Raw genomic sequence first — 12,270 nt, 5'->3', positions numbered from 1 at the left:
AAGAAAAAATGGTCCGACCTGAAGGTATACAAATTTTTTTTTTACCAACATATTACATTTGTGTTTTATTAGGCTATATACCTATATAAATAGCAATATTGATTTTCAAAAAGTTTTATTTACATGTGCTTACAGTATGCAAAATATGTGAAATAAAGATTCTCATTCATTCAAGGTGGAGGCAAAGAGAAAACTGTCCTCCCACCGCCAGAGCGTGGCTGCAACTGGTGGGGGCCCATGTACAGCTGATCTCACATCAGTGGACAGCAAAATCGCGGCTATAATTGGGGAGGTCAGCGTGTGTGGTATTGTGTCGGAAAAGGAGGGAGACACTGACGTGACTGAAAACACAGAGGAGCAAGGTTAAACCGATTTTTAATCATTAACGCTGTACATTTGAGTGTGTGGGGTGATAAATGGATAAATGTTGCCAATTGTTTGTCCTCCAGTCCTTCCGGAGTCTGAAGCTGTAAATGAACAGGAGGTTCAGGGTGAGGGGTTCTCAGATGCAGATGCACAGCGTCCGGCTCAAAGCAGTGCCCCTTCTGCGTCTGGCACGTCCAAAAGTGGTCGGGTACTCACTGACGCAGTCCTGCAGTTACAGCGAGAGACAATAAACGCTGTCAACAGGGTTGCAGATGAGCTACGGCAGATGAGAGAAGTGATGCAAGAAATTGCACAATCATTAAAAGATGCAGTTAAAACATGAACCTTGAGTTTTGTCTTTCTTTACAAACGCCGCATGACATCCTCACGGATTCTTGCACCTCGTTGATATCCCTCTTGTCGGCCAGGGGGCTGTGGCTCGGGGTCGTAATGCTGGGGTAGAGGGAGATCAGGAGGGAGAGGAATACCGTTTCTCAGTGCTATATTGTGCAAAACACCACACGCCCTGACAATCTTGCACACTTTTGCTGGATGGTATAAAAGTCTGCCACCCGAGGCATCCAGAGGATGCCATCTGCATTTCAGGATGCCGATGGCACGCTCCACAACTGCGCGGGCACGAGAGTGGACCTCGTTATAATGAGTTTCCTCTGCGCTCTGCGGGTTTAAAAATGGGGTGAGGAGCCAGCGTCTCAGGGGGTAGCCACTGTCGCCTGCAGGTTATAATTATATTAAAAACAAAATTGTTACAGTTTCTACTTTTTAATATTGTTAAACTCACCAAGAAGCCAGCCATCACGTACTGCGCCTGCATTTAGTCTGTTCCCTACACTGCTATGTGTCAAGATAAAGGAATCATGTGTTGAACCAGGCCAGCGTGCCACAATGTTTGTGAGGGTCATGTTGGAGTCACATATGATTTGCACATTAATAGAATGCACATGCTTTCTATTAACATAAGCAAATTCATTTTCAGATGGTGCCCTTATAGCAACATGAGTGCAGTCAATTGCGCCGATTACATTTGGGAAACCAGACATTGCTGCAAATTGCGTTTTAATTTCGGCCTGTTCTCGCACAGTGTAGGGGAACCTGATGTATCGACTAACCATATTAAGTATACCATTTAAAACGACAGAAATTATGGCACTCAGGGACGGCTGTGATATACCAGACCTATAGGGTGAGATGATAGATTCCAATAGAATTATTTCATATACAAAAAGGTCTTAGAGACAAATTTGAGGATTACTTATAGTTTTTTTATATTATTAATTTACCTGTCTGCCAATTCCCGCTGGAAACAGCCGGTTGCCAAGAACCCCAGAGTGGTGAGGACTTGTATTTGGACTGGGATGGCATGGTTCCGGCGTGTTGCCCTCTCTAATACTGGACCCAATTCAGCACATAGATCCAAGAGCACAGCTCTAGGGAATCTAAATCGGCTTATTAGCCAGTCATCATCATGGGCCAGGAAATCATCATGGTCCCTGAAAACTCGTTCTCTCTTTATTCTGCCATTAGCGTAATCCTCCAACAGTGCCAGGAGTGCCATCATGAAGCATTACATACCCGGGTCACCGGAGAATTTATATGTTTCTAGCAAATAGACTGATCGTTAACACCTTGACAAAATCACTTAATTAATTTGTGGGCGAAAATTTAAGACAAAAATGTTATAGTGAACACATGCTTCTTGACGGTTTTGTAATGAACACCGTAATAGTTAGGACCGATGATGAGTAGCGATTGTGCTTCATGACTGTATTTGCAGACTTTGACATTTTATGATATAGGCTATGTACATTAAGGAAAATATTTCCTTTTTACACTGTGTTCTGCAGTTCTCTAATAAAAGGGTATTTCATGCTATTCTGTAGGCTATCACATGTATCGCGCCATGTCCTCCTGTGCTCCCGTTGTGGACAATGTGACTGTAAGGCAGCGCTGATTATTATTTTATTTTACTTTTAATACATTTTGAATTACGTTTGGATTTTACTAGATGTATATAGCCTAAAACAATCGGCACAAATAACACTGTTGGATTTAATCTTCATGATAATGTGGATATAACGTATGAAATGGAGTGAAAATTAAATGTCATTCATTCTTATAATCGTTCTTCTCACATTTATTTTCTACAATCTAACTTCAGTTCACGACCTCCCCATCGGTGTCGCCAATTCCCTTTGTCTCCAGAATGTGCGTACGCACGGCTCAAAGTTTGCTTAAAGGTGCGCACATTCTCCCGTCAAGTTTGTTTTTTATAGATCACAACCTTTGCGTGGGAACTGGCGTACGTACGTTTCCAGCCCCGTTTTGTGCGTACGCACGCTTTATAAATGAGGCCCCTGGGAACTAATCAAACCACATAGAGACAGAGACTGGGTCACAGGGGCAAAAAACACACAAAATGAGTCCAGGTGTGTGACAGTACTCCCCCCTCCCGGTTGGTGCGTCCTCGCACCGTAGAAACAACAAAGGGAGGTGTGGGTGGGAACTTGGGAGGAGGTTCCGGTGGAGGACAGCCTCCCAGGAGGGGGCCAGCAGACAGGGACCACAGAGGAAGGAGCCAGGGACGAGATGACGGAGGGAGGAGCCAGGGAGGAGACAGGAAGGATCTGAAGCAGGAGGTACCCAGCAGGACCCAGGCCACAGCCATAACGGCCCAAGGTGGGGCTGACGGAGGAAGGAGCCATGGAGGAGGAATGGTCACCGACTCCAGGGACTCGACCCACGGCAACGGAGCAAGTGGAGGAGGAGCCAGAGGCGGAGACGGAGAGCCGAAGAGCCAGGGTGACGGGGAGGAGCCGGAGGTCCTAGGCGGAACTGATGGCTCTGGTGACTGACGCGGCGATGTGGATCCGGAAGGCCGCGGTGAGGCCAGAGTGACCGAGGACTGAGGTGTAGCCGAGGGGATGAAGGAGCCTGACGGAGCCGGAGGGACGGAGGGATGAGGCGAAGCCGGAGGAGTGGAGTCCCGAGGCATAGGATGGACGACGCCAGACCAAGGCGGAGCCGGAGGGACGAGGGAGCCAGGCAGAGCATGTGGACTGCCGGGCCACGGCGGAGAGGAAGGAGCTAGGAGCCATGGTGGAGCCGACGGGTCAACGGGCCGAGGCGGAGTCCAGGCCTCAGAGGCTGGAGGCGGAGGTGAGGGAGACGCCGACCAAGGCGTCGCTGGAGGATGGCGGTCCCGCTGAGCTCGCACAACAATGATGGTAGGCTGAGGGCGAGCAGAGGGGCAGCCAGACGACAGTGGAGGAGGAGTGGGTGGGAGGGTGGGAATTTTGGAGGAGCAGGCATTGGAGTAAGCTCTGGGGCTGGAGCCCTTCCTGGGCTTAACGGAGGATCAGGAGCCCGTCCTGGGCTTAACGGAGGATCAGGAGCCCGTCCTGGGCTTAACGGGGGTTCAGGAGCCCGTCCTGGGCTTAACGGGGGTTCAGGAGCCCGTCCTGGGCTTAACGGGGGATCAGGAGCCCGTCCTGGGCTTAACGGGGGATCAGGGGCCCGTCCTGGGCTTAACGGGGGATCAGGGGCCCGTCCTGGGCTTAACGGGGAATCAGGAGCCCGTCCTGGGCTTAACAGAGGATCAGGAGCCCGTCCTGGGCTTAACGGAAGATCAGGAGCCCGTCCTGGGCTTAACAGAGGATCAGGAGCCCGTCCTGGGCTTAACGGGGGAACAGGAGCCCGTCCTGGGCTTAACAGAGGATCAGGAGCCCGTCCTGGGCTAAACGGGGGAACAGGAGCCCGTCCTGGGCTTAACGGAGGATCAGGAGCCCGTCCTGGGCTTAACGGAGGATCAGGAGCCCGTCCTGGGCTTAAAGGAGGATCAGGAGCCCGTCCTGGGCTTAAAGGAGGATCAGGAGCCCGTCCTGGGCTTAACGGAAGATCAGGAGCCCGTCCTGGGCTTAACGGAGGATCAGGAGCCCGTCCTGGGCTTAACGGGGGAACAGGAGCCCGTCCTGGGCTTAACGGGGAATCAGGAGCCCTTCCTGGGCTTAACAGAGGATCAGGAGCCCGTCCTGGGCTTACAGGAGGATCAGGAGCCCGACCTGGGCTTACAGGAGGATCAGGAGCCCGTCCTGGGCTTAACGGAAGATCAGGAGCCCTTCCTGGGCTTAACAGAGGATCTGGCATAGGTGAATTGGAAACCCCCTCATTTTGACCCATTTGGCGCTCCACATTTTGCTCCCTCGTGGTGGGCAGTGTCGCCGGCTCTCGCACCTGGTCTGACGGGTTGCTCTCTGGCTCTCCGTCATCGGTGGGCGCGGGCTTATGCCTCGTACCATGGGGAGATTGTAGGCTGGGCTCTCCAGAGTGGACCTGGCGAGATCCTCCATTGGGCCGACCGTGAGAGGTGACCCATTTCTCACCAGATTCCACTCTATGAATGCGGCGAAATCCTCCCGAGGACCATCTTCGGGCGACAACGCTCTGCACCTGGAGTTCAGGCTGGCGTGATAAAAGGTGCAGAGCGCGTGGTCCGGGTAGCTGGTGGCATTAGCTAGGAAGAGAAACCGTCTAGTATGGTCCTCGAGAGAAAGTCCCTCCTGCTCCAGCAGGAGGAGGAGGTATTCGGGGCGATAGAGGGGATCCATTACACACTACGGAAAGAAAAAGACTGTGAAAAAACGGAAAACAAAACGGAGGGAAAACACGCAGTTTTTAACTTTTTAGGTCGGGTCTTCTGTCACGGCTTACGCTGCTGGAAGGAACACGGAACCGAGGGATAAACGAAACAAGGATTTATTAAATCAAACATAGGCAAGGTAAGTAGCAAATAACAGGTGGCAAGTGGCAAGTAACAGGTAACAAGTGGACAAGTAGACAAGTTGACAAGTAACAAGTAGACGAGTTGACAAGTTGACAAGTAACAAGTAGACGAGTAGACCCGACAAAACAGAACTGAAAGGACAAGGCTGTTATACAAGGGATAATAGGGAAAACACAGGTGGATGGAATGACTAAATTAACAGGGACATGGAACACATGCGGAAATGACTAGACACACCTGGGAACTAATCAAACCACATAGAGACAGAGACTGGGTCACAGGGGCAAAAAACACACAAAATGAGTCCAGGTGTGTGACAATGAGTATATGAAAGATACATGTAAAAGTTTATAGGATTTCCATTTAAAACTAATTTTGTACATTGAGTTGATCACGCATTCTTTTAGTGCAGAGTTTTCATTACAAAACTGAAGTTATATGCATCTTTACTATTTCCGAGACCTCATCATTGTGACATAATTCCACATTATCTTCAGTTTGGGGCAATCACTCAATTACAGTAAGTGTTGTTATATATATATATATATATATATATATATATTGCATTTAATTTCTTAAGAAGCAATAAAAAATATCAAACTGTAATAAGTATTTATTGTAGTGCCATTTCTGATTGTTTAATTTTGTGTCAAATTTTCAGTGTGGTGACATACACATCAAACGAGGTTGTCATCCAGAGTCTATGTGTGTACCTCAGTGAGGACGTGACAACAGTCATCAAAGAATTTCAGGTTTGTATACGTATGCCCTTTTTAAGGACCTAACTTACATTGCCAGCCTGTATGTTGCAAATATTTCAGTGAAACTGAAAATGTGTTCTTTATTTATTTATTTATTTATTATTATTAAATTATTTAATATTTATTTACTTACTTTTGCCTTAGGACTGCAACCCTGAAAAAGCAGAAAAATAAATTTCTGAGACCACTCTGGGGCTTTTTGTGATTTGCAAAGAAGGTGCTGGTGTTGAGGATGAGTCTGGTGATGTTGGAGTTGTGGGCAGCAAGCTTTCCCCAAAGGTTCAAGCACTTAAAATTAAAATGTTTCTGTGAAAAGGACATTCACTGGTTGCCTACATATTTCCAACAACTGGAGGAACATTGAAAACATTTAGACAAGAATGCCCTCTACAAACTGATGACACTAACTCCAGCATGCAAGAGACTGCACTTTCCTGCTTCCTGTAGCTCTGAAACTTTTGATACAGGAGATGTTACTTCTATTGCTATTGAGTCCAGGAAGTCAACTTTTTAGATAACTCGTTTTCCAGTAGCGTTGAGGCTGTCTCGTGTTACAGTTCTTAGCCTCGTTGTAGTCCTTTCAAATTGTTCATGTTCTGCTTAAATTCAGCAGCAGAGAGCGAAAACAGAGTTCAACAAAAGTGCAATGCTACTTATTCCACCATCAAAACAAAGGTCTGACATTTTTGAAGGCATGGCTGAGAAGATCTTTTGGTATGCAGCATACCCCTCTGCAATGAGTAGGACACATTGTAATGGCCTAAATGCTGAAATGTGAAAACCTGTTATATGTATTTAAAAAGTGCTGAAAACTTGATTCATGTGAAGTAAAATATTTGCTTTTCTTTTTTCCCTTTTGTTTTAATTATTATTACTTCGGTTGCACTTTATTTTACAGTATGTGTACTTACATGTACTTATAGTGTACTTACAGTGTATTTATCTAAGAATGTTCTGGTAATACAAGGTAACTGCATGGGGTAGGGTTAGGTTTAGGGGTAGGTTCAGGTACCTTCAACAAGTACCTTGTTAATACATAGTTATTATTATTATTTTATTGTATTTTATTTCATTTTATTGTATAAAGGGTCCTGGTTATTTAATTATTTTAACAAATATTTAGGAAGAGAAGGGACCATTTACATTTCTGTTTTGTGTTGTAGATCAGGAGAAAGCACATTGTTTACTGTACTATGCAATAATATGACAGTATTACCTTGAAAATGTGAAATTAGTCTTTGATTTTAAAATGGTTTCTTGTTGATCCCTGTTAGTTGTGGGCACACATAGCTAAAAAGTCAAACATGAGTTATAACCACTGGATGATTTAGTTTATAAGGATTCATGAAACTGCAGAAAACAGTTGCTTTTATTTGTTAAGTACTGCATTACAGTATGTACTGCTTTCATGTTTTTTTTTGGCCAGATTGGATGTTACTTTCGTCATGGGCCAATTACAACAATAAATGTTTGAAAATGTAACATGTTTTGTCCATTTATTTAATAGAATTAAGAAAAGGTAAGGTGATTATATAACGCAAGTAACAATAAGTTATTGAAAATGAGTAAAGTTTATGTCTTTTACAAGCTTAAATCACAGTTCATCAGTGTTCATAAAATGTATTTAATTAATTTACGTTAACTGAACATGAAAGGGTGAAGCTTAAACAAATGTTAACTTTTCCGTTGGATTTATGTGATTAAATTGGATGGAAAATTGACATCTAATTGAATTACATAAGTTTTAACTTTTGGGGTGAAATATTTTTTTGAGTGTACTTGTTCGGATTAATTTTTCACCACAAGATTATAACATGCGCTACAAAAATAAAATTTCATGTCGACTTTAAAAATAAAAATGTCTTACCATATTGTCATTTTCAATCCATCTGAACCTGGTTCTCCTTGGAATTATTTCCGAGTCATCTTCCAAGTACCTTTTGTAAGGTCTTGCACGCTTTGCCATTTTTTATCTTGCAAACACCTGCATCAACAAAAATGCATCTCCGAAGTTTTTTTTTTAATAATTTGTAACTCTCTGTCGTGAAATTTAGTCATGTTATCCGTTCGCGCACATCCGAATCTTAGCTCTTGCCTAATTAAGAACACGACCTATTGTTAGCAACAAACACTGCAAAGCAAAAAGAAAATAAAGAAAAAGCGTCAGTCACAACACTTAAACAATGGCATTTGCCATTTATTATTTCAAGGACAAGAGCCTGGAAGTGGGTAAAATTGACTGGATGAGTACTGAATACCAGCAAAATTGTTCAAAAATGATTTAATTAATTAACACAAATTATAACACAATGTCCCACACTCGAGGATGAAGATGATGGATGGATGAGTGTGAAGTGGGAAAAAGGCAGAAAAAAGCAGAAAAAAGAAAAGTTGTCCAGCCCTTTTTCCTGCAAAGGTTTTAATGTTCGGTGGTAAATTAACTTTAATCTTTTAATTAAGGTTTGCATCACTAATCTTGACGGATTAGACATAAGTAAACAAGCAAAAAAATACCACAGACTGTCTTTTAGGAACAGCGGAGAACCCAGTTTTTCACAATGTACACACAACTTTTTTTGACAGACAACTATAGTGATCTCTGCCAGAAAAGGGAACAGTTCATTAAGGGTGAAGACATCTGGAAACAAACACTGAGGAGGAAGACAAAGCCAAACAGTTGGTTGATGGAGGATGTAGAAGAAGAGGAGAATGAACAGCCAAAAAAAAAAAAGGTAATTAGATGGATAAATACATCTGTATGTGAATCTAGGACAAATACAAATGTCCATTGCTATAATGAAAGCAATATATTACTCTGCTTTAATTGTAACACAAACATGCATTTCTGTAATGCTGCTTTGGAATTATATTTTGAAAATCACTATACAAATCAATTTGAATTGAATCCTTGGTATTGAACAACTTCAAATTGTCATTTTGATTGCAAAAGTGTAAAAAGACAACATGTACCCCAAAAGAGGCAGCAGGCCAAATGATTGAAAACCTGAAGAAGGAGCTGATGGCAAAGCAAACTTCCTTACAGGTAAATTATTTTAAGATTTTCAAATTTTAGGGGAAACCTTTTTTCTTTTTCTTTTCTTTTTGCTCTCTGTGTTCCAGTCAGCTATCGGAAATGAGTCCTGATCAGATGAGGACATACTTGCCAGAAACTGGAGTAAGGTACAACAGCAAATGAAGGAACTTAAAAGAGAGAACAGGAGGCTAAAAGAAGACAACATTAAAGAGATACTTGATCCCATGAGAGGTAATTATATGAATTAAAAATTAATAATAATCTGCCCTTTGAACGCAAACACACAACTTGACGTTGCAACTGTGTGTTTACATTTTGTGCTCTACAGTCATGGCTGACAGAGCAAAACTACAGAAAGTGTGGGCTCACTTTACTAAACTTAATGAAAATGCAGCTAAAAGCAATACATTTAAAGGGTAGTTGTGTGTAGGGTTAAACACCTGCAACCTCATAAAATAGTTACAAATAGCACATTCTATAAATCTGAAGCATTGCAGCATGTTTGACTGCTATAGCAAAGTGACTGCTGCAACTAACAGTGTTCCTTACCAGACGTAACTCAAATTAAACCATTTTAATATTATACAAAGCACAAACAAGTGTGGTGAATGGTAATTATTTAATCAGTATTTATTTCGAATAATATTTAAATGTTTTAAAAAAACATTTTGTTGTGAGTAGTGATTTATTTTTGCCATTTGTGTCAACATGCAGTTATGAGGCCTTTTCACAATTTTCTTATAATCATTTATATCTCCATTCTTTTAACAGAGCTTCCCACAGTAGTGACAAAGTTGAAAGAAGTGATTGGACAAAAAACACTTCAGACCTCACCTACTGCATCCACTTTTGCAACACCTTCAACATCAGTAGACTCTGCATGTGTTTCTCCTCAAGTGTTGTCTGATGATATGGTAAGTACCGCACATGCATATAAGTGTTACGGTCCATGTGGGAAGGTGATTATACAATGTCCCAGTAAATCAAATTGGCAGTAATTATAAACATTACCTGAAAAATCTGCATATTCAATTGCATGCTGAATGTGTGTGATAAGTGGTTATTATGAATATTGCCTGACCACAGGAAATATAGGAAGCATTCCCATATTGCCCAATGAAATGTTTAATGCTGTGGAAAAGCAGTGTGGACAGGATTTAGACAGGATCTCACATTGCACAGGAGCATTTCGGACCCTAGTTCATTTTATTGGGAAATGTGGTAATGTATCTCAGATTTCCTATTTGGTTGGGGAATAATAACTTGGTTTATTTGCATTAATGCACAGATGACGAATAGATATATATCCCAGGGAATGTGTTTCATTATCATTTCATTAGTTTAGTGTCTAACAACAACGTATAACCAATTGCAAACTGACAATTATTTTTCAGGTGGTTCTCATGCCAGCCTGTGATGTCAAGGTCTCCTAGCGAAGGCTTAACTCTCTGCGGACGGCAAATCCGTCAGTATACATCGGGGACCTTGCCTTGCTTGTCTATGGAAGGGAAACCCTGTCTCATGAAAAGCTTGACAGGAAGACAGTCAGGGGCACACAAAGATGTGGAATCAAAGCCACAGCTTGATAGCAAAAAACTTGATGCTATACTTGGTGAGTGTATTTAATTTAAGGGAAATTTCATTTTTAAAATTAAATAAATTCCTACAAATTTCTCGTACATTTCTACTTTTCAAAATGATGTTCGACGTTGGAGGTGACAGTGATTGTGTTAAATTACTGTCACCTCCAACATGGATCAAAAAGGAACATTGCAAACATTTTGTGAAAAGTTCTTATCTATAAAAGTTTAATTTGGGATCATCAGTTTGGATTTGTGAATGTCACAAAAGAAAAAAAGAAAATAATCACACAATGGAGGAAACAAAAGAACCAAGACCCCTTTGATGATGCCCCAAAAATAATCTTAATTTATGTAAAGTTAGACATTTAAAGGTCATTTTCAGCTATCTGTTGGTAAATATAGAAATTATTGCATTAGTTTTCAGAAACTTGAATTGCATATCACTACATGCTACTTTGACTGTTTTATTGTGTTAATTCTGGATGATGTATTTGGGGTGACAGAAAAAATAAATATGTTTTATTTTGTTCTGTTTGTGTGTGTGTTTGTGTTTTTGTGTGTAATGGTGTGTGTTTTTTAACTCACAGACCATGCTCTGTCAAAGTTCCCTGACATCACCATGCAAGATGTGAGACGCATCATAAGAAAAAAATGCAACAACGAAAACTACATCAAGCTAGCTACTGCAAAGAAGCCCATTTGAATAGAACATTTTTGTTGTCATATATTTGAACAATTATTGTTTTGATTTGAAGTTTCTTTAGGAACTGATATCTTATGACACTACCATAAACATTGTGTTTACTGTTTTGTTTTGAACTGGAGTATACATGTGAGTGTCATTGTTATTTTAAGTTTATGTGGAATCCTATACAATAGATTTGTTTGAAATTATTGATTTCTAAAGATAACTTATGTTCATAATTCTGAGTATGTGAATTTTTGTGTAGTCCACTGATAGTGTACATTGAACTTACTTATAATTTAAAGTGCAAAACTAATAAAGAATTAGTAAACTGTGATGTTAAGTCCACTTAAAGAATACTTATAGTCTAAAACTACTAAACTAGTAGTTTACTGAGAGTACACTTAAAGAGCAAAAATAATATATAATTAGTAGACTTGTAGTATAAAACTACTAAACTAGGAGTTTACTGAGAGTACACTAAAAGAGCAAAAACAATATATAATTAGTAAACTTGTAGTATAAAACTACCAAACTAGTAGTTTACTGAGAGTACACTAAAAGAGCAAAATTAATATATAATTAGTAAATTTGTAGTATAAAACTACTAAACTAGTAGTTTACTGAGAGTACACTAAAGGAGCAAAAATAATATATAATTAGTAAACTTGTAGTATAAAACTACTAAACTAGTAGTTTTTTTTTCAGAGTACACTAAAAGAAAAAGTGTAAGTATACTTGCAGTGTAAACCTACTAAACTAGTAGTTTACTGAGAGTATACGTCAAAGTGAACTTTCATAAACTAAAAAAAATGCTACAAGTATTAAAATAGTAAACTACTAGTACACTCATAAGTTCACTTGCAGTACAAATGAGAAACATAATTATGAACTAGTTGTGCACTTAAAGTTTACTACTGTTACACTTATAGTACACTTAAACATATACATTTATATACTTCAAGTGGGCCAATTTAGTCCCAAGCGGTATTAAAATAGTACACTTACAAGTTTACTACTAGTAAATATTGACATTAGTA

At 40.9% G+C, this 12,270-nt stretch overlaps 1 long non-coding RNA gene and 1 pseudogene across 1 annotated transcript; one reads left to right on the top strand and one right to left on the bottom strand.

The window, feature by feature from the left end:
- Positions 1–12,270, bottom strand: part of LOC132143245 (pseudouridine-5'-phosphatase-like) — a 76,967-nt pseudogene that overhangs the window by 50,485 nt on the left and 14,212 nt on the right.
- On the top strand, positions 8,297–9,977 carry LOC132143728 (uncharacterized). The gene is made up of 3 exons (XR_009434274.1): positions 8,297–8,360; positions 8,512–9,193; positions 9,734–9,977. It is a non-coding gene; the product is annotated as an uncharacterized LOC132143728 (long non-coding RNA).

Source organism: Carassius carassius, chromosome 7 (genome assembly GCF_963082965.1).
Source record: "Carassius carassius chromosome 7, fCarCar2.1, whole genome shotgun sequence".
Classification (NCBI taxonomy): domain Eukaryota; kingdom Metazoa; phylum Chordata; class Actinopteri; order Cypriniformes; family Cyprinidae; genus Carassius; species Carassius carassius.
Note: the sequence above shows the minus strand (reverse complement) of the source record. Positions and strands in the feature narration are given on the sequence as shown.